This window comes from Palaemon carinicauda, chromosome 10 (genome assembly GCF_036898095.1).
Source record: "Palaemon carinicauda isolate YSFRI2023 chromosome 10, ASM3689809v2, whole genome shotgun sequence".
In the NCBI taxonomy this organism is placed as follows: Eukaryota; Metazoa; Arthropoda; class Malacostraca; order Decapoda; family Palaemonidae; genus Palaemon; species Palaemon carinicauda.
This window is the reverse complement of record NC_090734.1, coordinates 127,813,652-127,839,183: the sequence shown is the minus strand read 5'-3', so window position 1 is coordinate 127,839,183 and position 25,532 is coordinate 127,813,652. Positions and strand designations below refer to the sequence as shown.

The window sequence follows — 25,532 nt, the reverse complement described above, 5'->3', positions numbered from 1 at the left end:
TGAGCGATCAGCAGGATATCCAAAATCCTCTCTTTTATCCAACATATATAAGGAGTTTTCCTTTAATCTAGAATAATTCCTTTAGTGAGGTCCTCCCAAATTGTTTGGTATCGTTATGTTGACGATGTTTTAGGTTATCTATAAGAAACTTTTAATCTTGAGGGATTCGTTTCAATCATTAATTCATTGGTACCATTCATAAAATTTACTGTAGAAAATGAAGAAAATAACAGTACCCCATTATTAGACGTTTTTATAGTTAGACACAGATAAATTTAAGTTTTCCATATATAGGAAGCCTAACAATAACTTTTCATATGTACACTTCTACTCTGGCCACTGTAAAGATATAAAGTATTAGGATTGTTTCCTCCATGTACCTTAGAGCACTTAGAATATGTATCACTGAGTACATAGAGGATGAGTTCACTAAAACTGAAGAAATGGCAACTAATCTCTGATATCCCAAATATAATCTAGAAAACTGTATGAATAAAGCTAAGAAAATATTCTATAGTGTCCAGTTAGAGAAAATGAATAGCAATATTTTCGGTTAAGGATACTGTAGTGTTGCATAAAGTGCATAACAACCACAATTAAACGAATTCATAATTTCATCGACGAGTTACAATCTCCCTCCCCTTCTCTTTTTACCCAGGACCCACTCTACGCGAGTCTTGCTTTAACCGAACCGCAATTTTTACCTTGAGTTAATTTTATCAATTCCACGTTTTTACTAGATTCTGGTATTCAAAGTAAGTTTATAATAACATGTTTTTTTTTTCTTAGAGTAATTTGTCTCAATTTATGTTGAAATATGTGAAGAGTAACAAAATTATGCAGCGTGCATCCGAAAACAAGCTCCTGTCCTTGACTTCGGCAGGTGTTGTTATTAAATTTACATTTACCGTCACGATGCTTTATAATATATCTATTTATTTAACATTAGTTATTGACAGAACCTATATCTAAGGGACAAATTTAGATTAGTAAATAAGTTTTGATTCACATTACTTGGTTGGTATTCATTTGAAAACAATGATAGTATTCGGACAAAATTACTTCTGACCAATCAGCTATTAGGAAATTTTCCGAGCTAAAAGGGCACCCCTGCGAGTCTGTGCAAATATACCTCGCTAAAAAAAATTGAATATAGTATATCTTGTTCAGATTGTAATTATAATTCTACGTCGGCTAAACATCCAAAGGTATTTCAGCTAGAATTAAACAGCATCAGGTGGCCGTCTCTATGAGTTCTCTTAATAATTCCTCGGCCTCCCACTGGTTAGGGTCAAGTCACAGAATTGGATGGTCAGAGACGAGTAAAATAATCCCAGTAAATGACTATACCCAAAGGAATGTTGTTGAATCCATTTAAATCTCTTGTAAAGCCCTGGTCTGTTTTCCGTTAAATTGGTACTATACTCTTATCTAAATCTGACTTTTCTGGAATTATTGGGAAACTGAAGCTGTGGGATCCCCTTCTGTATAAATACGATATCTTTGTTTACGTATCAGGGTTCCCAGACGTACGATAATTATCGTACGAGTGCGATAATTTGACCCTATATGTGATAAACTATAACGTGGGTACGGTATAGGATAATTCCCGATATATGTAAGTTAATTTCTGAAATTTTTACAATAATTTGAATCTTTTCGATAACTTATAGGAATTAGTAGATTCAAGGTTATCATAAGGCATCTAATGCCATTTACCGCCAGGAAATAAGTAAAGCTCAAAATGAGTAGAAATAAAAAATGTGAAAGGAAATAGTCGGTGGGCTACGAGAGTGATAAAAGCAGACGTAAAAATATAGATTTCATCAAGTACTGTGAGATAAAATCTAAAGATTGGTCCTAAATCCCAATCCTGTACCAAGGACGGTAGGATAAGAAAGTCGAGAGCTAAACTCAGTGGGAGGAGCTTTTCACCGGACTCCAAATAGCATGCTATCACAGAAAACAACAGAAGAAGGACATCATGTTATAGAGATAATACTACTATTCATATACTTGGAATTTCCTCTTCAAATAATAATTGAAGTTATGTTTTATTTGTTTCATTTGCATGTATGCATCAAACACTATGGCGCTACTGTTTGTTATTAATTTAATTTAATTTCATCAATTTCTCTCTCCTCTATCGAAGATTTTGTACATCAAAACAAATACAAATTATACATATCTATAGGATTTTCCGACAGTTCTAACTCCGCTACATTTACATTAGTGATATATAATTACAATAATAATTATCACTGATGTACTAAATGTGCTACTTTGTACAGCCTACAGCAAAGTTGTCATTTTGTTCCATTTTTTGGTCATTATTAGCAATAAATAGGAATATCACGATTTTCTTTTTTTAGCCTTACATTAATAGATATAGGGATATATTGTCGTAGATGAAATGCAGCTATAATATAAAAAGAAAAATGTGCGATAGTGCTCATAAAAAAAAAAAATATATTGAAGAGGTATGGTACGATATTTTGGTCCAATACATTAGGAACCCTGATATGTATTCTCATCGTTGAGTTTGTTGATATTCCTCATGAAAGAAAGCACTAACTCCAATCAAGTCTTTTCATTTTTCCTTTCATGGTTATAATACGTAATTTCATGCCCATCTCGTGTCAGTTATAGTGATTACTACGCACACAAAAAACATACATATATATACGCACACACGCGCATATATATATATATATATATATATATATATATATATATATATATATATATATATATATATATATATATATATATATGGGCTAATGAATAAATATAAATAGTTTCTACGAAAACTATCTTGAATATACTAACTTGTTAAACATTTAAGAAGCTTGCGGGTAAAAGTACCCGCTACAACCCTTCAAAGAGGTTCTCATAAACTCATCCTCCTATGACATATGAAAGAAAAACCCAGGATTATCGGTACCCTATCAAAGAACGACTGCCCAGGTCTTCAAGACGCAAAGATTTTGCATGTTTGGACTTCAGACACGTTCCAAAACAAAGCCTCTTTCTTGGAGCTAAATGATCAAAACAATTTTACTTTAACTCGATACATTTTGGGTGCGAGCGCTTATGAACTGTCACTTCATTCTGGTCTTACTATTATATCTCCCAGCATCGCAAATTCGCAGTTGGCCAGCGTGGTGATGGAAACTTGCCAAACCCCAGACATGAATAAGGGCATGTTTAAGGCCTTTGTCCTGTAGTGGACTTGAAACGGCTGTATTTGTTGTTGCTGTTGTATACATAGACCTACATACAAACATGCAAACACACACACATATATATGTGTGTGTATATATATATATATATATATATATATATATATATATATATATATATATATATATATATATATATATATATATATATGTGTGTGTGTGTGTGTGTGTGTGTGTGTGTGTGTGTGTGTCTACCTGTGGAAACGAAAATGCCTAAATATATGAACCATAGGGGTAATAAAAGAGCATAATGAAAGTTTTGGTGGTACTGGACACTGGAAGACTTTTAACACAAATATTTTGAAATCACAAGCAATTAGAGGTTTAGCAGTAGGAAGAGAAAGAGAAACGTTTATCTGTTTTGAAGCAAAATCTTCAAAGATACGGTCATGTTTATTTAAGATAGTTTCATGTTGTTGGTCTCCTTAATCGCTACAGCTTTGAGCATCTGACCTTTGAACCCGTATGCTCTTCCACAAATAATCTGAGATGCCATCACAGCTTGTAGTATGTGGTTGGTGCTACTCACTGTGGGTACTTGGACCGTGTTGCTGCTACTTTTAATATGTCATTATTAAGGTGAGAAATTTTATGTGCGTCTTAAAAGTTTGGAGTTCGATTTTTTTTTCGATACTTCTTGAGCCAAAGGCTTTTTTTTCGGTCGTCATATTCAGATTTAACTTAGTGATAAGTCTTATTCTGAGGAAATGCACCATATCGCACCAATACTGCGCGACGAGTAACCAAACAGAGAGATAGTATAGGTGATGGGTGGGGCTACATACACGAACTCCCCCCGCTGAGAAGAGCTCTTTGACAAAAGGTATCCTGTCCAAGCATGAACACCTGGGTCATTTTCCCCTGAAGGAAATACCTTTGAAAACAACAATAAAGGCAGATTAAGAGATTAACAGATTTATACTGTAGGAGCAAGTCTCCTATTTCCCTTCACCCTTTCTTTACATCTGTACTTGATGGCACAAGATCGGCTAAATAACATCATCTTTAAAATAATAGCTTGCTTATAGTGTTTTTTTCTGAAGGCAAACTATATATATATATATATATATATATATATATATATATATATATATATATATATATATATATATATATATATATATATATATATATATGTGTGTGTGTGTGTGTGTGTGTGTGTGTGTGTGTGTATTACTAATCAAGCTACAACCCTATAGTGCTCCCAAACGAAAGTGGCAGCTGAGAGCTTATTTTTTCGCATCGAATCTTGAATATTTCGGTCATTTTATCTGGAGAAGCCCTAAAGCAGAGGATGGATTAAGGTCTTAAAGGTGGGGCAGTTCCGTCGGTCATTATCCCGGATATAGTTCCCTTTTCGGCTATTTCTCCCAGGTGGCCAATGGAAAAGAAATTGGAATAGATTAAAAGTCTTTAATGCATCTAAAAACAAGGCGCACATGCCTTTATTAATTTCATATCTTTATCTGAGTGAATATGATATACGGCATCATATATATATATATATATATATATATATATATATATATATATATATATATATATATATATATATATATATGTGTGTGTGTGTGTGTGTGTGTGTGCATATATATATATATATATATATATATATATATATATATATATATATATATATATATATATATATATATATATATATATATATGTGTGTGTGTGTGTGTGTGTGTGTGTGTGGCTTGTGCTTGTGATATATATTCATATATGTGTATATATATATATATATATATATATATATATATATATATATATATATATATATATATATATATATATATATATATATACATATATATTTGTATGTGTGCGTGTTTGTGTGTATGTGTTTAAAAGGATTACAAAAAATTCCAGTGTACTGAAAAACTCTGTAGGTAGTAAAAACCCACAAACAATCAAAAGATTAAGATTTAGAGGTCACCCATTCTCAGAGAAGAACAGGATTAGTCCGACTCGCTAAATCAGTTAATACGCAAATGTCAAGCTGGGCAAATTGTTTTCTTGTATCCTCACCGAGAGGTCGTGAAAGTATGAAATTATTTGAAATCTATACGAAATATTAAGAAGAACTGTCGTTCGACTGCCACTTTCGTTTGGGAGCACTATAGTTTGAAAAGCAAAATGCTATAAGCCCAAGGGCTCCAACAGGGAATATACCAGAGAGGAAAGGATACAAGGAAATAAATACACTATATAACAAGTAATGAAATATTAATATAAAATATTTCAAGATCAATACCAACATTAAAACAGATATTTCATATATAAAATATAAAAGGACTTATGTTAGCCTGTTCAACATAAACACATTTGCTGTAAGTTTTGAACTCTTGAAGTTCTACTGATATATATTGAAAACGGACAACCAAGCATAAACAATACTTATAAAGAACCTGGAAAGGGGTTCTTTAAAGACAAGTCCTTTTAAATCTGTTAATTGCCTTTCCCTGGGTAGATACCAGTCTCTCACTACCGACATATCTGTGTTTATAGTGTTCGGGTCAAATTCGTCAATCAATGGTCTTTCGGCTTATAAGATTAGGATTTCTTCAAGGAAAAGTCAATTTAATCTTCTCTCTCTCTCTCTCTCTCTCTCTCTCTCTCTCTCTCTCTCTCTCTCTCTCTCTCTCTCTCTCTCTCTCTCTCTCTCTCGTGTAGCACTTTTCGTAGAGATTCTTTGCATCCATTGAATACAATGTTTTCTTTAACTACCACCAGTATTTTTTCAAGAGAGGGGATTTTCGTGATAAAAGTTTAACATTGTTCTTCTTCACAGACAATTGTCGAAATAGTCTAGAGCAGTCAGTACGATGATGATGCTTTGTTCTTTCTTGAAATTTAGGGTGTCCATATTCTTCTTGCGTGACTCGTTCCTCTTTGATTATTCGACGTACTGTACTTTCATGGACATTTGTGGCATCAGACGTGCGGATACATGCTTTGGTTACATCAGTAAAAGGGTCGCGGTTCATCTTTGTGAAATATTTGCACACACTGTGTACTGTTCTCCAGGAATTTGGACTGAGATCACGAGTAGGAGTCGATGAAGTTAACCATTAAGGGGATTAAATATGGCTCACTGATCTTTCCCTGATAAATTTACCGTTTGGACTTCCAAGATGTACTGGTCAATCAGATTTCAAACTTATCTTCTATCAGAATCTTATTAAGATACAAGGACTCCTTGTTAAGACGGTAAGATAAAACTAGCAAATAGCCTGGGATTATAATTTTGAAAAAAAAAAATGGCTTGGTTCCAGTTATCATTATATACCAGTAAATGAAAACAATACCTTATGAAATATATATATTCGCAGCAAGAATACCAGAAAAGAGAGAGAGAGAGAGAGAGAGAGAGAGAGAGAGAGAGAGAGAGAGAGAGAGAGAGAGAGAGAGAGAGAGAGAGAGAGAGAGAGAGTCTACATATATAGACCTTGAAAAGAGAGGAGAGAGAGAGAGAGAGAGAGAGAGAGAGAGAGAGAGAGAGAGAGAGAGAGAGGGGGGGGGAGGGGGGATTAATCCTGTGAGATTAGCAAAAAGGGGGACAGACATCTGTCATAAAGAGGCTACGCTTTATCCGTCTCACTCAGCTTGGATGTCACGTGTCTAAGTTCTCTGACCTTGAAGTCGATGAACATGACCTGACACGAGTTCTCTATACAGTGAGTCAGAAGTCGTCTGGGCGGCCACAACAGATTGTGCTACAGACTACAGTGCGACAGACTCACAGACAGGGTGCATTTCCACAGAGTGAAGTGGACCAGGAAGTCTGTGTCAATTGTGTACAAGTTAGAGGTTCATCAGGAAGAAGGCGGGAACTGAGGTACAGTAGAATGATATAAATTTAGTGAATCCACTCTCATTAGAGAGACGAATTATAATCTGACTTGCTTTATAAGTTTTTTTTTTTAAATATCTTAACGTGAATAAAATAACCCACAATGTAAAAAAATATATTTATTGGTTTTCCTCCTCTTTTGAAGAGGAAGGGAAATGGTCTCTTCGAAAGCTTAATAAATTTAATTTTTTCATACATTGTGGGTTATTTTATTTATCATAAATACTGTATACGGAAAATTGCGTATCAATGTATCTTAGCGTATTTTTTTTTATATTCGCGCAATTCGTGACTTCATAACTCGCCTGTGTTAATACAATTTACCATTTTACTCATAATTCTAACGCATTTTAATTCAGCACGTAATTAGTTATTCAAAGTAAATTAATTTCAAATTTATCTTAGTTAATAACACGCGTGTGAGATCACGTACCGAATCAATTCCATTCACACCCTTTAAGGTTCTAGAAGTACTGTTTGATTGAGTTTTCTGGCATCCTCAGGAAACATAGGTAGATCCAAATGGTGCTATTTTATCGATAATTTTATAAATATAATTATTTAAATTTAGTGTTTTCTTACAATAATTTTGACGAAGGTTTAAGGGCAGACTTCAAAGCTGTGTAAATTATAATGGAAAAGTTTGAGCACTTACGTTGATGCAATTTGAGTTTTTTTTTTTTTTTTGTTCACTATGGAATTTAATTGTCAATGCAATAATTGTGTTATCAAATATAATTGTATGTATATGCAATCTCAAAATAAATTTAATAATTTATGTCCGCCTTTTGGGCCAGCCTGTCGTCCCTGTCTTGCAATCAGTGAGTCGGGAGTTCGAGTAAAAATCTAAATAAAAAGAAAGAACTATTATACGATACCGCAAGTTTTTTTTTTTTTAAATATACCGAAGATTATTAATCATTTTGTAAATTACGCAGATATTTAATGAACTTTGGATATTTTTTCTAAATATCTAAGTTTTCATTTATTTCTTTAATGAGAGGTTATTTCAGCACCCCATATTTGATATTAGCTTGATAACTACACTTTGAAATTCCAAAATTTGCTCCACCTATGGTTTTGTAATTAGGAACAACATTGCTTAACGTATTTCGTTGAACTGATAAATTTATATATATATATATATATATATATATATATATATATATATATATATATATATATATATATATATATATATATATATATATATATATATATATATATATTCGATATTAAATGCCATTGTGATTTATATTTACATTGATTAAAATCACGAGTATTAGTGATTATATATTCATAGTAAATAACCACGTGCGGCAAACTCCCTGGTGAGCTATCATGTTGGAGAAAGGTTTATTTCATATATATATATATATATATATATATATATATATATATATATATATATATATATGTATGTGTGTGTGTGTGTGTGTGTGTGTGTGTGTGTGTGTGAAATAAACCTTTCTCCAACATGATAGCTCACCAGGGAGTTTGCAGCACGTGGTTATTTACTATGAATATATAATCACTAATACTCGTGATTTTAATCAATGTAAATATAAATCACAATGGCATTAATATCGAATTCCACCTTTGGGATTGTAAGTCCACTGGAATTCATTTATGATATTAGCTTCTGGTTATGTATGTATATATGTATACATGTATGTATGAAAAAGAACCACAGGGAAAATAAAGATAGGAAATATTTGCGATATGGCATTCACGTGCCACATCTTCACTGGGTCAGTTCACCGAGACATTTGGTCAAATTAGCTTCCGGATAATGAAACTGTTAAATTTGGAATTGACCAAACAATCAAACGTCTCACAGATGCAACCAACATATAAAAAACGACCTTGTTTCAGATTTGCAATGAAAATTGGGTCAAGGCTATTAAGCACACTGATATAATAAAGGAAATCCTGAAAAATGACGTCTGTATTAGCGAATTAATTGAATATTCTGTGATATAACTAACTTCATCTGACGAAGAGTCGCCATAACCGCGTTTGATAACCTTTGTTGTACAAAAGTTTTGTCTATAAATTAAATAAATGAAAAAAAAATACAATCACCAATGTAAATATACTATATTGAACTTGGTTAATTAAATCATTTGTAAAGGATCCTGTCTTTTAATAATCAATTAGAATTGAATAATGAATTTATCTGATATCAAAATTAAGATTATTTCTGTTAGTGTGATAGTCTTTTTTTATAACAATCATGCTCTTTGTTATTTCTAAGAGTTTCAACTTTGTTATCTCCACGTGGTTGAAAACGAAAAGAGCGAAGGAAGCAATTTAGAGAGGGTATCAAATTAAAGGATTATATTCTTAGACCGTTAAAATCCGGGTTCATGACTTATTAAAGGACCCTTTTCTTGGCTCGCCCATAGATTAAAGCGGTCAGGCCAGGGGTGCTTTGAAAATGACCCGAGAGAATTGGCATAGCCGCTAACGGGCTCCGAGTGACTCCAAAAATGGGTTGACTCAAGGCCAATATAGAGGAGGTCGGGCGGAGAGAAATGCCCGAGGCAAATTAGCGGGTCATCTGCCCAGAGATGAGGCCCGAAAGACAAGATCGTCGTTTGTTTTGACCGCCTGGGGGTGATTTGAGGCCCGCTGAGAGACGTGAGTCACTGTTAATCTCCTCACCGCCTGACCTGCTCTATATTGGCCTTGGGTTGACTATAGTACTGAAGAACTATCGCGAAGCTTTTCATTTTCCCTGTGGTTCTTTTGCTTCTGAGCATCACGTATGTATATATATATATATATATATATATATATATATATATATATATATATATATATATATATATATATATATATATATATATATATATATATATGTATATATATAATGTATATATATGTATATATATAATGTATATATATATGTATATATAATGTATATATATATGTATATATATAATGTATATATAATGTATATACATATATATACATATATATACATAATGTATATATAGAATGTGTATATATATATATATATATATATATATATATATATATATATATATGTATGTATATATATAATGTATATAATGTACTGTATATATATATATATATATATATATATATATATATATATATATATATATATACATATATAATACCTTTATATATACACACATATACACACACACACATATATATATATATATATATATATATATATATATATATATATATATATATATAATACCTTTATATATATACACACACACACACACACACACACACATATATATATATATATATATATATATATATATATATATATATATATATATATATATATATATATAATACCTTTATATATACACACACACACACACACACACACATATATATATATATATATATATATATATATATATATATATATATATATATATATATATATATATATATATATATATATATATAATACCTTTATATATATATACACACACACATATATATATATATATATATATATATATATATATATATATATATATATATATATATATATATATATATACATATAATACCTTTATATATACACACACACACACACACATATATATATATATATATATATATATATATATATATATATATATATATATATATATATATATACATATATATATATATATATATATATATATATATATATATATATATATATATATATATATACATATAATACCTTTATACACACACACACATATATATATATATATATATATATATATATATATATATATATATATATATGTGTGTGTGTGTGTGTGTGTGTGTGTGTGTGCGTAAAAATCGGTTTGAATTTATCGCATTCGACAAGCGCTTCCAGGAATGAGCAAAACTAGACTTCTGTTAATTGGGTGGCTGTAGTAACCGCTCCTTCGGGAAGTCCCAGCTTATCACTTCTTGATCTTATAATCCCTTAAATGGACGAAAACATGAAGGTGGCAGTTCAAATGTCCTTAGGCTACGAAAAGGGGCACCTCATGGTCTAGGGATATGCCTAGACTGAGGAGGGCCTAGACCTATATAAGAGGCTTAATGCTACCGAAAACAAAAACAGACGAGTCTCTCTGAGTCTGATCTCAGCCAGCCGTGCTTTTACTTTACAATCCTGTCCTCTCGGGAAATCAGTTTTAGATCTACAAATCTCGCTAAAGATAGCTACTTTGGGAAAACAAAAGTAAAATAAACAGATAATAGACTACCATTCCATAGTACTTTTGGTATACACAAAAATTATCTTTTTCAAAATGTTTAAAAAATGTCTGGCTATAAGACAGTTGCGTATATATATATATATATATATATATATATATATATATATATATATATATATATATATATATATATATATATATATATATATATATATATATATTATTCATCATTTCGTGGCCATAATGCATTTCATATTCATCACGTGTCAGCTTTCGTGATTTCTACATATATATATATATATATATATATATATATATATATATATATATATATATATATATATATATATATATATATATATATATATATATTTATATTTTTATATATATATATATATATATATTTATATTTTTATATATATATATATATATATATATATATATATATATATATATATATATATATATATATATATATATATATATATATATATATAATATACATATATTTATATATATGATATATACTATATTTTTATTCTCAGGTATATTGCCAGATTATTGTTAGGTTTCCGTCAGCATCAAACTCATTGAAAAAGATATTTTCATGTTAGTGAAAAAACGTCAACATATGACATCATTTTCCAATTAGTAAAACAGTAAAGATAGCAAGAAGCCATTGATGCTTACATTTTAAACCTTTGTGTTGAGAGGGTGGGTGGGTAGGCCTACGGATAAGCTATAACTCTCGGTTCTTTGATGGCTAGTTGGTAGGGCTTGGGCGGGGACCGGCGTTGCCAAATTAAGTATTTCCCTATGTATGGTATATGAAGCCAGTAAAAGATGTGTAACACATATATTTGGTTTACGATTATGTCTTTTGCCAATTATTAAACGCCCTCTTATATTCTTAGCTTCTACCAACAATGAAACTAAACGTTTCTTCTAAACGTGGTAGAAAAATTTTAGAGCCTTGTCAATTTGTGTTAAGCTGACCTCAGGTCATACACGTGGCATGACCCTTGCCTCGACTAAACCTATTTTCCCTTGACTGGGATTTGACCTATACTGGGAAATGATATCACTTAATTGGCCTCCGTGTAGGTAACCCCCCCCCAAAAAAAAAAAAAAATTTTTCTGAATTATTATCAATATGATAATATATACATCACCCAAATAATCTATTTGTTTTGACAAACCCTTAAGAAAAATATAAAACAAATAAATTTCTCATCGATTATGGCATACAAGCAGAAGTATATACTATGCATAAAAGATAAATAAAATAGCTGTCGATAATTTCATTTCTTGAACCTACATTTATTTATGCCAAGTTCTCTATTCATCTAGCTACGTAAAAGTTGCTACCAAATAGTAGAACTTCTGCGACCTTGGAAGTACGGTAAGACAAAAGACGAGATAATCCACAGCAAAGGGTGAACAGAAAAGTAGGCCTTTAAGCACTCCAGAGAATGTCAGGATTGTCATGAAGGAGTCGATAGGGCTATAGTTATGACTACTCTAAATTATGATTTAATAAATAGAAACTTGCACTAAACTTTGGAGTCGGGGGTAAACGACAGCGGTTTCCTATAAATATTACCTTATATTTGAGACTTTGTATAAACTGTAATATGATTAGCAACGTATGACAGCTAGGAGAAACGGTTGCAACATACTGGACAGTAGGCCTAAGCTGGAAAAACGTGGGAAGAGATAGGCTTATGGAGAAGACTAAAACCGTAATTCAAACAGTGGATGAAGGCGCTGCAAGGACTTGTTACAAAAGTAATGCCTACAGAGAATGGTGTGAGGCAAGATCTATAGAGTAATGCATGAGGTGTTCTGATGGTTATAATTTTTTAGTAATAAGCCCATTTAAACTACAGACTGAGCTAGTTAACCAAACAATTGTAGTCGATATCATTTTAGATCGGAGGAATCGTCGTAATCGTAAACAGTAAATGTATCTGTCTATCTATACAGAGAGACAGGCTACTGCATTATTGTAATGGTATCTGAAAATGTTGTCCTAGTCTCACTGTCTTCCATAATTTAACTAACTAATGACACTAAACAAAAATTTCACAGATGGGTAACCAGTTTATCATGCATGACTAGAATCGATATCAGTTCCAGATATTTACCATCAGCTTTATGAAAAAACGGCCTAGCTTCTTCATCACTTCGGAAGATTATGATAAGACCGACGTTGAAATGACTGCAAATTAGTCTTAAAAATTTACCTACCAAGTAATGTTGCACTATATCACACGCTTGAAAACATGAAGGAACAATTATACAAAACTTACCGGGGTTTTTATTACTTAATATTGCAACCTAAGTAAACATGCATACAGGAAGTTGCTTATGGTTGTGCTATATTACCTGATATTATCAGCAGTTCCACAAGGCCCTCGATATTCTTGATTCAACTTATACGTCTGCTGGCATTAATAATTCAAGTCTCGTGGATTCCCCATGACGGAATATTCACCATGTGAAGTTCATGGACAGGAACGTCAGGTAGTTAAAGCTCAATTGTTGCACAATAAAGAAAAAAACTGATGGATATCAGGACGACTTTTTCCCTCTCAAATCCCGAAGTCAAAGGCTGTCACCGTAGTGTTTATATTTTTCATATTACGGGGATATGTTTTTTTCATATTTTCAATCCGATATATTACATGATTTTAATATTTGAGTATATTTATATATACAATTATATAGTGAATTGTATAATCTATGCTACTATTTTAGATTCAAACAATAGAAAAATAAATAATAACTCAAGAGAACAACACATGCGTGAACATTACCAGAATGACGTAAACGTTTCGCTACCGTTTTTTTCCTAAAAAGTGTACTGGAAACATTACGATTACGATTTTCATAAATAGCTCATTTTTTCTTGCGACATGTGCTACTACTATATCATGGAACATCTGTCTCTTCGCAATTAAATGGATAAAAGAAATGCAATGAAGCTTCTGAGTATATATTAACATATTTAAATTTACGATTATTTTCCCAATGTTGTCGTATTGCAAAATTTATTCCGTGAATTATTTTAAAGTTGTCCATAGCTTCAAAAGTAAAAAGCATGCAATGCATATTCTTATACAACATTATTCGAAATATGATATCACTTATTCCATATAAATTCTGGAAGAAATCTTCATTTTCTATTGTTGCTTTCAATATGAAGACTAATGCTCACTCGTGGTTCACAATGTAAGTGCACGTCGTAGTTAAAAGAGATAAACATGTACGTCTATTTAAAGATAAATTAGCACGAATATTCTACTTTACCAGAGAAAAACAATTAAGCTTTGGATGGGAGCTGGTTATTACCAGCTCAAGATTTTTTCTAAAAGCCCCAAACTTGAATAGAGAGCAGGAAAAAACATCATGACAAAAAAATGCTGACACTATAATTACATGAGCACGGAGGATAATTTTGGTCAAGCAAATTCAGCACAAACATGATGGTTAATTCTATATAATTAGTTTTAATTGCGATTATTTGCACATACTTGATACACAATACACTTGCCCCCTGAGTTTCATAAACCACGTCACTCGCTTTGAAACCACTGGGCTAGTGAGTGGTATATTTAGAAATTGGCTGAAGGGAATACTTTTCTCAGTTAAATTAACTTTTATTTTACGTTCCAAAACCCTCATTTAAAAGTGAAAGAAAAAAAATGGCATGAGTTCAGGGAACTCCTCATTATATGCAAAGCCTATGATAGACCGACATTGGCATAAATTGTTGTTGAATTATATCATTGGCGTTTATTACACACTATAGCCTTAGAGTATTCTTTTTAAGAGTAATGATATTCAACAAATCAATATACGTGAATTTAGTAATAATAAAAAAAAAATGCTAACTGAACGTACCCAAAACCATTGGGTATTTTCTACTACATGTTCTGTTTTGTTTTGTTTTGGAACACACATTGCCATGTGTGTACTTCCTTTTCTTCAACTTTGTTGAGAAATTACCTGAGCTAACCACAACCACAGGTTCTGTATTGAGGTAAATAGTTTCAAGGTAGGAAAAAAAAAAAAAAACAGAAACGCGTTGCTCCATGACTCCACCTACTGACATTTATTGTCGTTTATACAACCTCACGCACACACGCACACACACGTACATATACATCCTTTCATTCAAGATTACACTAAGTGATATTTCAATTTATGAATATGTAAACGATAACGAAGCTCAGAATAGTGGAATAGTTTCCCTAATATTTAATTCAAGCTAAATTAGTAGGTTCTTACCGATTGGCTACAGATTAGATTGAGTCGAAAGAAGACTAAATATTTTTTTATACATACAGATTTGTTTGTTTATATAACTATTATTTAGAAAGTAAATTAAGTATTTTATTAGGCACCCGTGGATTAATTCTTCTTCTTACAGAACTTAAGTCCCCCCGAAGTCCATGGTATCCCAGCAATCGTCACATTTCATATGATATGCTCACATCAAGTTAAATGGAATCGTTATAACGAAAAATAGGAAGAGTAGCCTGTTCTGTAGCCCTTTGAACCACATGGGACCACATGCCACTCGTGAACGTGAATAAATCCCTGATAATTGAAAACAGTACTGACTCCCATAGATAGTAAGAGTAGTCGGTTTAAAACCCGCTCATGAATGGCAATCAAGGACAGTATTATGTGGAATACAAATTTGTTCACTTTTGCAATGTCCTTTTACCGGGAAGTTATTTTAATACTATTTCTGTTTCTATTTTCCTTTCTCGTGTTTTCTTTTTTGAATTGTCATTTGACCTAGCTATAAAATTTATTTTTTTACATACCCAGGTACAGTGGCTTCCATACTAAAAATGTAAACTTGTTCAGAGAAATTGTGTTTCTCCTACCAGGAGCTAATCGTCCAAGCCAGCATTCACACAGGCATAAGGCTATCTTAGACTAGCCATAGGAGTACAGTAGTTTGTTGTACCACAAAGTCAGTATTCCACTAAATTTTGATATCAAATACTATAATAGCAAGATTTAAATATCGTGTTATCATAGGCAGACAACCCCACCCCACCCCAAGCCCTGCAACGCGTGCTGCATTCTCGTGCGTAATTGGGAGGGTTTAATACTCTCTGCTTTGGTGCTGCTTAATAAATATCTATTGAAACATTTAAGCAATTATTTGTGGAAGTTGCTTCTACTGAGGCGTAACATTTATTACCTAATACCGGAGAGACTACATTTCCTTCTTGTTCATTTTCCAAGCCATAAGCGAGGATGCTGCAAGAAAGGCTACTATGAGCTTCCAAGTTTCCCACTGTTCACTCCACAATACTATGATTGTGGGCACACCACTAGATGTATAGTTGCTAAGCTATGCAATCTGCAGAAATATGATTGTCATTAGATACCTCCTACACAGAGAGCACAGCTTGCATACTTTTATTTCTGAATTCCAGAGCCTGTCTAATATATCAGAAAACTTATATGCCACTGCTTCTAATGTTCTTAAAATCTTTACCCCTAAATAAATCCTCTGTTGTATAATTTGCCTCTCTGCATAACTCACAAAGTCTTTCCTTTTCATTCCTGTTTCTCTCACAATAAACCTTGTTTTCATTACTATTACAGCTTCCTTATTAGTATTAAGCTCGCCTATGCAATCTCTTCTGTCTATCATTACAATATACAAACCCCAACTTGGTCATTTCTCTTTCTTTTCTTCTATTTTTTCTTTTAGTTTTGTTTTCCACTTGCGGACACCTATATGATCTCTTAAGGAAGTAGCAAAACTCTCCTCAAAAACTGATCTACATAAAATTTTATAATTATAAATGTCTTGTTGAATTTATGGATGAAACAGTGGAATGTGATAATCTTAACTTGAAAATAATATAAAGAATACTTATCTTATTCTAAAATGCTCTTTAGAGATCTATAACTTGCATGCAGTTGGAAAAAGGTGACACAAGAGTAACTGTCTCTAAAAAAAAAAATACGTGAATTGAATAAGTACATTCCTGGACAGAACATTTTAAAGATCAGGTAGTTTTGACATCTATTATTCTTTCTGATACTTCTACGTAAGGTATTGTCAGACATTTCAAAATGAATAAATAATTAGATTGAAAAATACTAAAAACCGAAGAGGCCTCTTCAAGGTTCCTCTCTAAACGACAATGGGAAATAAGCAACACGTGGTTATGCGAGTTGACTTCCATCTAATGGAATGAATTTTGTAAGATGACGTCACAAACATTTTTGTATTGCACTCAAATAACATGCTATCTGTTATGAAGAATCTGAAATACAGATTAAAACAAACACTGATTTTTTTTTTCAAAACAATTTCTTATGGCATATATGCTTTATAAATAATCTTATTGTTATCATTATTTATTATCATTATTATTAGCTAACCTATAACCCTAGTTGGAGAAGCAGGATGCTATAAGCCCAATGGCTCAAGCAGGAAAAATAGCCCAGTGAGAAAAGTAAATAAGGAAACTGATAGGATAGTGTGCTTAGGGAAATCCAGGGTCAACCCGGCTGATTTACGATCAGAAGTGTGCTTGAGTATACCCTCAAGCAAGAGAACTCTTAAGCCAAGACAGTGGCAAACTATGGTACAGAGGCTATGACACTACCCATGACTAGAGAACAATGGTTTGATTTTGGAGTTGCTTACCATAACAACGTTTAACATTTGTAAAGGTTTAAAGTGAAGTAGAAACTTTAGAAATATCTTTAAAATATGAGAATCACTTAACTATGTTTCCTTATTTATTTTCCTCACTGGACTATTTTCCCTATTGGAGCCCTTATAGGGCTTATGCATATTTCTGTTCTAACTAGAGCTGTAGCTAATAATAATAATAATAATGATAATAATAATAATAATAATAATAATAATAATAATAATAATAATAATAATAATAATAATCTTTGTTTCTTTGAACAACTTTGCTCCTCATAGAAAAATATCCTTTGAAATATTTTAGTATCCAATTCCGTTTTGGACATGAATGTTTTTTGCCCGCATCTACAATATTAAGGCAATTCTCCAAATAACCATATAGGCCTCTCCTATCTTGTTCATCTTTCAATATTTTTCTTACTTAAATTCATTATATTGTATTTGTCATCATTCTTAAATGTACAATTAGGCCTACTAAGTGGGCCCGTAGCTCTGGGAAAACTCTTCCACATTTCACATTTTATTCTCATTGTTATTTTTCTATGGTATTCGTGTTTAAATGATTATCCGGCGAGGGTTTATTCAGATGAATATGATCCAATCTTACGAGGAAAAAAAATATTAATCTGGCCTCATTATTTGATACGTTTTACGTTCTTCGGTTAATAGTTTGGAAGTTTATTTAAGACAGCGTAATTATGTGCGACATTTCTGAACTCATCAATAATGAATTTCTCTGTCGAAATCATGGTTTTGGACGGTAAAGGCGTATATTGCTATATTCAATATCTTTGTGAATCGAGGTTCACAGCTTCTTTTACCCCTCCCCCGCTTCCAACCAACCCCCCCCCCTTCTTCTTCTGCTGATCGCTTATCTGGTCCCACCCTGACATAAACTTCGGCGTTCTTTAGGACCCGCAAGATTGGATGATAATGTAGTCTACACTCTTAAAGCCTGTATTGATTTTGAAGAATTATACAGTTTAGTCTGTTTTAATTTTCACATCCACATTATCATATCACTATCAGAATAAAGTAGTTTTCAACTTTTTGAAATATTTTTATCGTCAGTCTTTTTAATGACAAATGGGAGCTTATTGTAAAATCATGGGGTCGCATATACAGAAGCTCTAAACCCCACGGTCCAGCTCTTTGTTCCAATAACTTAAAAGATTGTTCGCACCTCTCCACCACAAGTCTAGATATATTCTCATTCAATTTTAATTGTTTGAATGCCACTGGTCAAAACCTCAGCCAATTTATCTGTTGTATAACAAGTTTCCTTCATGATGAATTAGGATTGTTTCATGATTGAATAGCCCTAACTCTACTCCATGTAGTGCAGTAGTACTCATGACTTTGACAAACCGAGGGATTATTCTATATTATACTGACTAAATTGGGTTGTTTCGATATTCTGTACAGTGATTTCATTACAAAATTCTAAGTATTTTCAATATAGAATATGTATTTGATGCTACCCGGTACTACAGTATATGTAACACGATAATAACAACAAAACGAGAGCTGTGTGCTACTTAGTGTAAGTTTTATATAGTTTTATTAATATCCCTCTAAGCTACAACCATTTATTTATCAGCTGTAAATATAATTTGAGGAAAAGTTATTTTGCATTGCACTCCATCAAGAATTTGATTCTGTAAATACAAAGAATCAACTATTTCTTTTTTTATATATTAATGTATCAAGTATAATTGTTAGATGATTTTAGAGTGAAAAGAGAAACAAAATAATCACAGTTCCCTGACCAAGAACACAAAAGGACACAAAGACAAGCGAAAGAGGTCCCACGTGAATCCCAAAATTCCCATTTTTCCTCTTCATTACGTGACGTCATCGTCAGCTGTGCGTATAGTAACAAGAGCTTCACCAGTTTGAATGATTTCTCGTCCATTAACTTCACATTTTTCCTGACGATTAAAGATCCAGAGGTGTCCTAAATATTGTTCTTAGGTAAGAAACCATCATTTGAACTACTGAGCCGGCTAATTTTCGAGTGAAATGAACAGTTTTATCGAAGGTCGTGAATGGCAAGTCACAACTTTTATGTCAGCCGCTTGTGTTATGCTTCCATTTTAGTGATATGTTAGCCGTTTATTTGGACATTTGATGTCAGTGTAAACATCGTGATGTGTGTATGTATCACTGTTGTTTGCCAGAAGTGGGAAATAGTGGTTGGAAACCCGCTAGGCTTTGCCAAAACTGGTTGGCTTCTAAGGTGGAAATGCTGAGCAACCCTAGCAAATCGCTCTCGCTTAGTTTCCGACCCAACTTTATCAAATATAGGCAAGTTAAGTTGAGCTAATGAGGCTGATCCTGTGCATTGGGGTCTGTATTTATGTTTTAATATAACTCAAATTCTATGGTATTAGGTGATGCGAAAATTGCAAATTGATTTGGACATTCAGGTACCTTCCAAGTCACTGCATACATTGTATTTTAGACGTGGGCTGGACTAGCCTAGACTAGGCCTCGGAAGGGGCTAGTAATGTCCTTGGGTAAATATATGATACTTTAATTTCTAGCTAGATACAGGAACCATATATTTTCCTACTTGCTATATTGTGTTATGTCCATTTCAGACCATAAATGTTGTGGCAAATGTGAATTTTCCTACCCCACCTCTTATAGAAACAATTATGGGCATCCCTGTTGGAAACTGGGTTTATGTGCGGGGAAACGCGAAAAAAGTTATTTGTAGCAATTATAATGTTCAGAAATACATATTAAACACAAGATAACCAGTTGGAAAAATATTTGGTTTGTAAATAGCTGGAAATTAAAGTATTATAATTACCTATAGTTCATATCGCGTCCCTCTGTTGGATTTTGCTCTGCTGTGGCTTGCTTTGCCCGCAAATATAATTTCCCGGGGTGTATGTATGATAGCGGCCACCTGCATGTATGATTACGGCTAACTTAGAATATGGCAGTGTAAGGGGGGGGTTGCATGGGTCCATTAGCCCCCCCCCCCCCTCCCCCTGGTAGTTAAGGACACATTGATATCCATCTTTAATCCACAAGGGAGGAAATGGCCGCTGACATACAAAGGATCCAATTTCCCTGCTCCCCTGTTCTAGCGAGCGGTACATGGATGAGCTTCCACACGCCAATCATGTCGGTCATTATTTTGGGGGTATTTTTGACTTTTAGATGAACGACAATAGTTACATATTGAACAGAGCATTTTCAACATAATCGCATAATAGATGAAATTGTATTAAATTTTAAATAAGATTGTACTCTACTTTCCTTTTGAAGATGTCTTCTTGTGACGGTAGTCTCGCTGTTGTAGAACCATGTCCGTGAATTTTAGTGTGAATATTTAGAAGCTCTTAATTGGTTAAAAAAGTCAGGTAATGATTGCATCATACTAGCAGCTGAACAGCTAGGAAAAGCAAATGCAAGTAATGCATGTGCAGTAACTTATAATTGGTCTCCCAAAAGTAAACAATAGTCTTAGGTAGTGAAATGGTGTTCACATTTTAATCGGTCAGTACAGAAGTTATGCCTCAGCCCCCATTGATTGTACAGAGATAAATGCCAAACTAGCAAGCACTCATTTTTAGAAGTTAATGTATACAAGATAGAGATGACTGGCGAAATCCAACTGAGGCCCTTTGCGTCAATAGGCATAGGAGGAGATGATGATGATTGTATTTTATACTAATCGGAGCCTTTGTATAACAACGGATAGGAACACGTGCGTAGAACACCATGTAACATAAACTTCCCTACCTAACCTAACCTACAAACCGGGTCCTTACCTACCTACCTGACGGGGGAACTAACACTCCCTCCCCATGCACCCCACTTAGACTGCCGTATTGTAGTGGTAGGGTTGAAAATATGGAAGTTGTGGAGCATGGCTGTCATCATATATTCACTCCTATTAACCTGTTGTTGCACCTCACTTGGGCCCCTGAATGCTTTACTAAAAGGTTATCACATCATTCCTTCTACCCCTACCTGATTTTTATGCCACCCTTTTACACTTGCCTCCTTTTCTGCTTGATTTATTCCATCTTTATGTCCAACCTTTTAACTATAATTTCATAGTTACCTTATAGGTAACTAGTTACAGCTCTATATTCAATGGTCTTCTGGCCCCCATTATGATGTTTGAATTTCTGTAATCATGCATCCTACCTTGGCTAGTCTGTATATATTTACCATAGTACAATAGTTGTAATGACGAAAATAAGAAGTGTTCATGGTATGTTTGTAGGTACTCAGGGAGCCTTTGTATATCTGCGGCCACGTCCTCCCGCATGCATAGAAAGTAGAAATTTTCTTCCCATTTTCTAACCGTATGTAAGACGTGGCTGCTGTACTACAAAAACTGTATCCGTTCTGCAGAACCTCTACGCAAGAACAAAATCTATCCTAAACTTCCCCACCTAACCTAACCTAATCGACTAGAAAAAAGATTCACAAGTATCTTCGCACTGATATGTTGCCATCTTTGCATCTCGTGGGTTAACAATGAGGATGTCTGACCCATGCTTGATGCTCCCATTACCCTGTTTGAATTTTGGAAATATGGGATTCTGATTGGATAAAAAAAGCCCCTCATCAATTTCCCAGGTCAAGTGGGGTACGATTTGGTCATTTCAATTTGCTGTAAACGCTGATTAGTTCATTATTCCACCGCTAAAACGCTGTTGAATTGAAAAAAAAACTCCATATACAGAAAATTTTAGTAACTATAGGAGAGATAAAGTGCATGTTAGACTTCGACATGAATTTCACGGCAATTTTGATGGGTTTCAAAATAATTTTTATTTTTACCTGGTAAGTATTTAGAGCATTTTGAGCAATTTTTATTCCATACAAGTTTTCGATAGAGTTGAAAATAAGGGTGGTATGGACATGGCCGCTATCATACATACATCATGTACTTTGAACTGTTCTGATGCACATATTTTGGGGAAACCCATACTGTATTTGTTCTGGCACCAAATACAAACCTTTCAGCTCTTTTCGACGAAAGCCTAAACCAGCCGTAAAACTTTTAGCGAGGCAGCGGGCAGTAGGACTGGCCACCCCGCTCACACACACATTCGTCATAACAAGCAACTCTTTATTTCTGTCCGGAAAAGAGTAAATGTCTTTCTCGTCCACTTTACTCTGTTTTCAACCTGTAAACAACTGGACTAAAATGATAGAATCTTTCCCTTTCTCTTGTATGTACTGTAAGAGTATTTTGTATTTTTAATTTAAAAAATGAAGGTTTGTACGGGTAGGGAAGGGTGCCATTGCAGCAGCACCATTTCTGCACTGGAGATGGATCAATATGCCCTTTGCCCTACATGTAGGGATCACACTTGTATGCAGGAGTCTCCCTGTAATGTGTGCAGGGAGTGCCACTCCCTCCCAGTGGCAGCGATTTAGCAGGCAATGGAAGAGGAAGGCAAAGTACTGGTGGGGAGAGGAGCTGTTGACAGCAGCCTAACCACAACATCCCCCCTCCATCTAGCTCCGAAAAGCTACTCTCCCAAGAGCTCGAACGAGGCACTGGAACCCTCTAGGGGACAACCAGTCAGGTGGGAAGGACAAGCAACACCTGTTGCTGAAGTGGGAGGGTCATTCCGCGAATGGGAACACAGTCCCACAACAGCCGAAGGACGCCCATCCCACGAACAGGAAGGAGGTCTCACAACAGCTCCCTCCAAAAGGATCGAGACTCCTAAGAGTATATGCTTGAGACCGCTGACGTCTGTCTGCCGAAGCAGAATGAACGAGAGAAGGCGCCGAGAGCACTCCAGCAAAACGCAAGAGATTCCTTTGGTACCAGAGCATTGGGGTGAAGGATCGTACTCAACCTTGGGTGAAGCAGCTATGCTGTCACCCCATGTCCCTCGAGAAGACGTTCCCTACACAGGGAATCCAGGAGCCCCAAGAAATGCCACAGCTGATGCACAGCATCAGGAGAGTCTACTTTGCAAACAGATCTATGACGGGCAATGTTGTATGAGGGTCAAGGCTTTGTTCTAACACCCTCGCGCAAATTGCTCAGGTCATTATTTCTCAGTGAGAGATAGCAATGTGATAGGGTACGCTCTTCCAAAGTTCACGATAAGTCTTGCCCGAGGTCAGTGACCATCCAGTTGATTTTGAACTCCCACCCACCTGAACGTAAGTCTTCATAATGAAGAGCTGAAAGGTTTATATTTGGTGCCAGAACACAGCTCACAGCTTGCGTGTACATGGCATCCTCCCATTGGTAAGATGTGTACCTGCACGTTGCCTTGCCTGAGTATAGCGCGCTGGTTGACGAGCCGCCCAAGTCTCGTTAAATTGAATCAACGAGGCCAGGGTAGGAGACTCACAATGAAGCTGAAAGAGCGTGCTAACCTACATGCACTTGTGCATACTAAGCCAAGTCCACAGTTGGCAAGGAAGGTGTTTGGTGCATAGCTGGGTAAGTGCGCTGATCTATGTTATTCAGGAGTGTGCATGATAACCAGCAAGACTAAGATCAGTGAGTTCCTCAGCTAGTGCGCTCTGCCACATTCTCCATAGGCCCAGTGGTGGCTGCACAAAACGTGGTCAGTCGCACCTTGGCTCCCTTGTAGGACAAGTAGCAATTGCTTGAGGGTAGATGTTACTCTGTAATAAGTCTTGAAAGAATGTGCTTTTGACTGGCCTTTTTGTCTTTCATTCTCCCCTCTCTTGGGGTTTGAGCATCTGATGAACTTACAAGCTAATCTCCCCCGATCTCCCAGCAAAGTAGGAATTGGGCAATATCTAGGGGAGAGAGGAGCCTAGCTCTAAGGTATACCTTACCTGGTCACAATGCTTAGTTCTAACACCCTCGCGCAAATTGCTCAGGTCATTATTTCTCAGTGAGAGATAGCAATGTGATAGGGTACGCACTTCCAAAGTTCATGATAAGTCTTGCCCGGGGTCAGTGACCATCCAGTTGATTTTGAACTCCCACCCACCTGAACGTAAGTCTCCATAATGAAGAGCTGAAAGGTTTATATTTGGTGCCAGAACAAATCACCTACCCCTTGCAATTCCAAAGTGGCATGTTATGGCTAGTGTGTGTGTGTGTGTGTGTGTAAGCAGGCAACCCCCTGCTACTCCCCCACTATCTAGTGGTGGATAGTTACACCTTGCTAAAAGTTTTACTGCTAGATTCAGCTGTTGCTAGAATATATCTCGCAGTATTGATCTTCAGGTTTGCATGGTTAGGAAAATTATAAATTATTTCCAAATTTGTCATTCTTCAAATTATAGATGTTTAATAGTTCCTGAATTTATGACATGAAAATCACATTTGAAAAGGGAAACAACTAAACTAAGGTTCTCCACCTAACCTGTTTAGGGAGAAGTGTTCTTATCTTTTTTCCAGGGGGTGGGGGTGGGGTGGGCTGTGAGCCCCCTTGGAATAACTTCTGAAAGAAAGTAGATCATCCTTTTATAATCATCTATTTTACCCTTGAAAACCACCTCATATAAATAGCATACTCTTTGTATGGTAAGAACATGCAACACAGGGT

General features: G+C 34.4%; 2 protein-coding genes across 2 annotated transcripts in view; both read left to right on the top strand.

Annotated features, from left to right (window-relative positions):
* Window positions 1-25,532, top strand: part of LOC137648736 (protein abrupt-like) — a 322,135-nt gene that overhangs the window by 51,846 nt on the left and 244,757 nt on the right. The gene's annotated exons all lie outside the window — the stretch shown is intronic.
* The window catches only part of LOC137648735 (CCR4-NOT transcription complex subunit 7-like), a 29,925-nt gene continuing 24,220 nt past the window's right edge, over window positions 19,828-25,532 (top strand). Inside the window, exon 1 of the mRNA XM_068381804.1 lies at window positions 19,828-19,977. The gene's annotated coding sequence lies outside the window, so the exon portion shown is untranslated. The remainder of the gene's footprint in view (window positions 19,978-25,532) is intronic.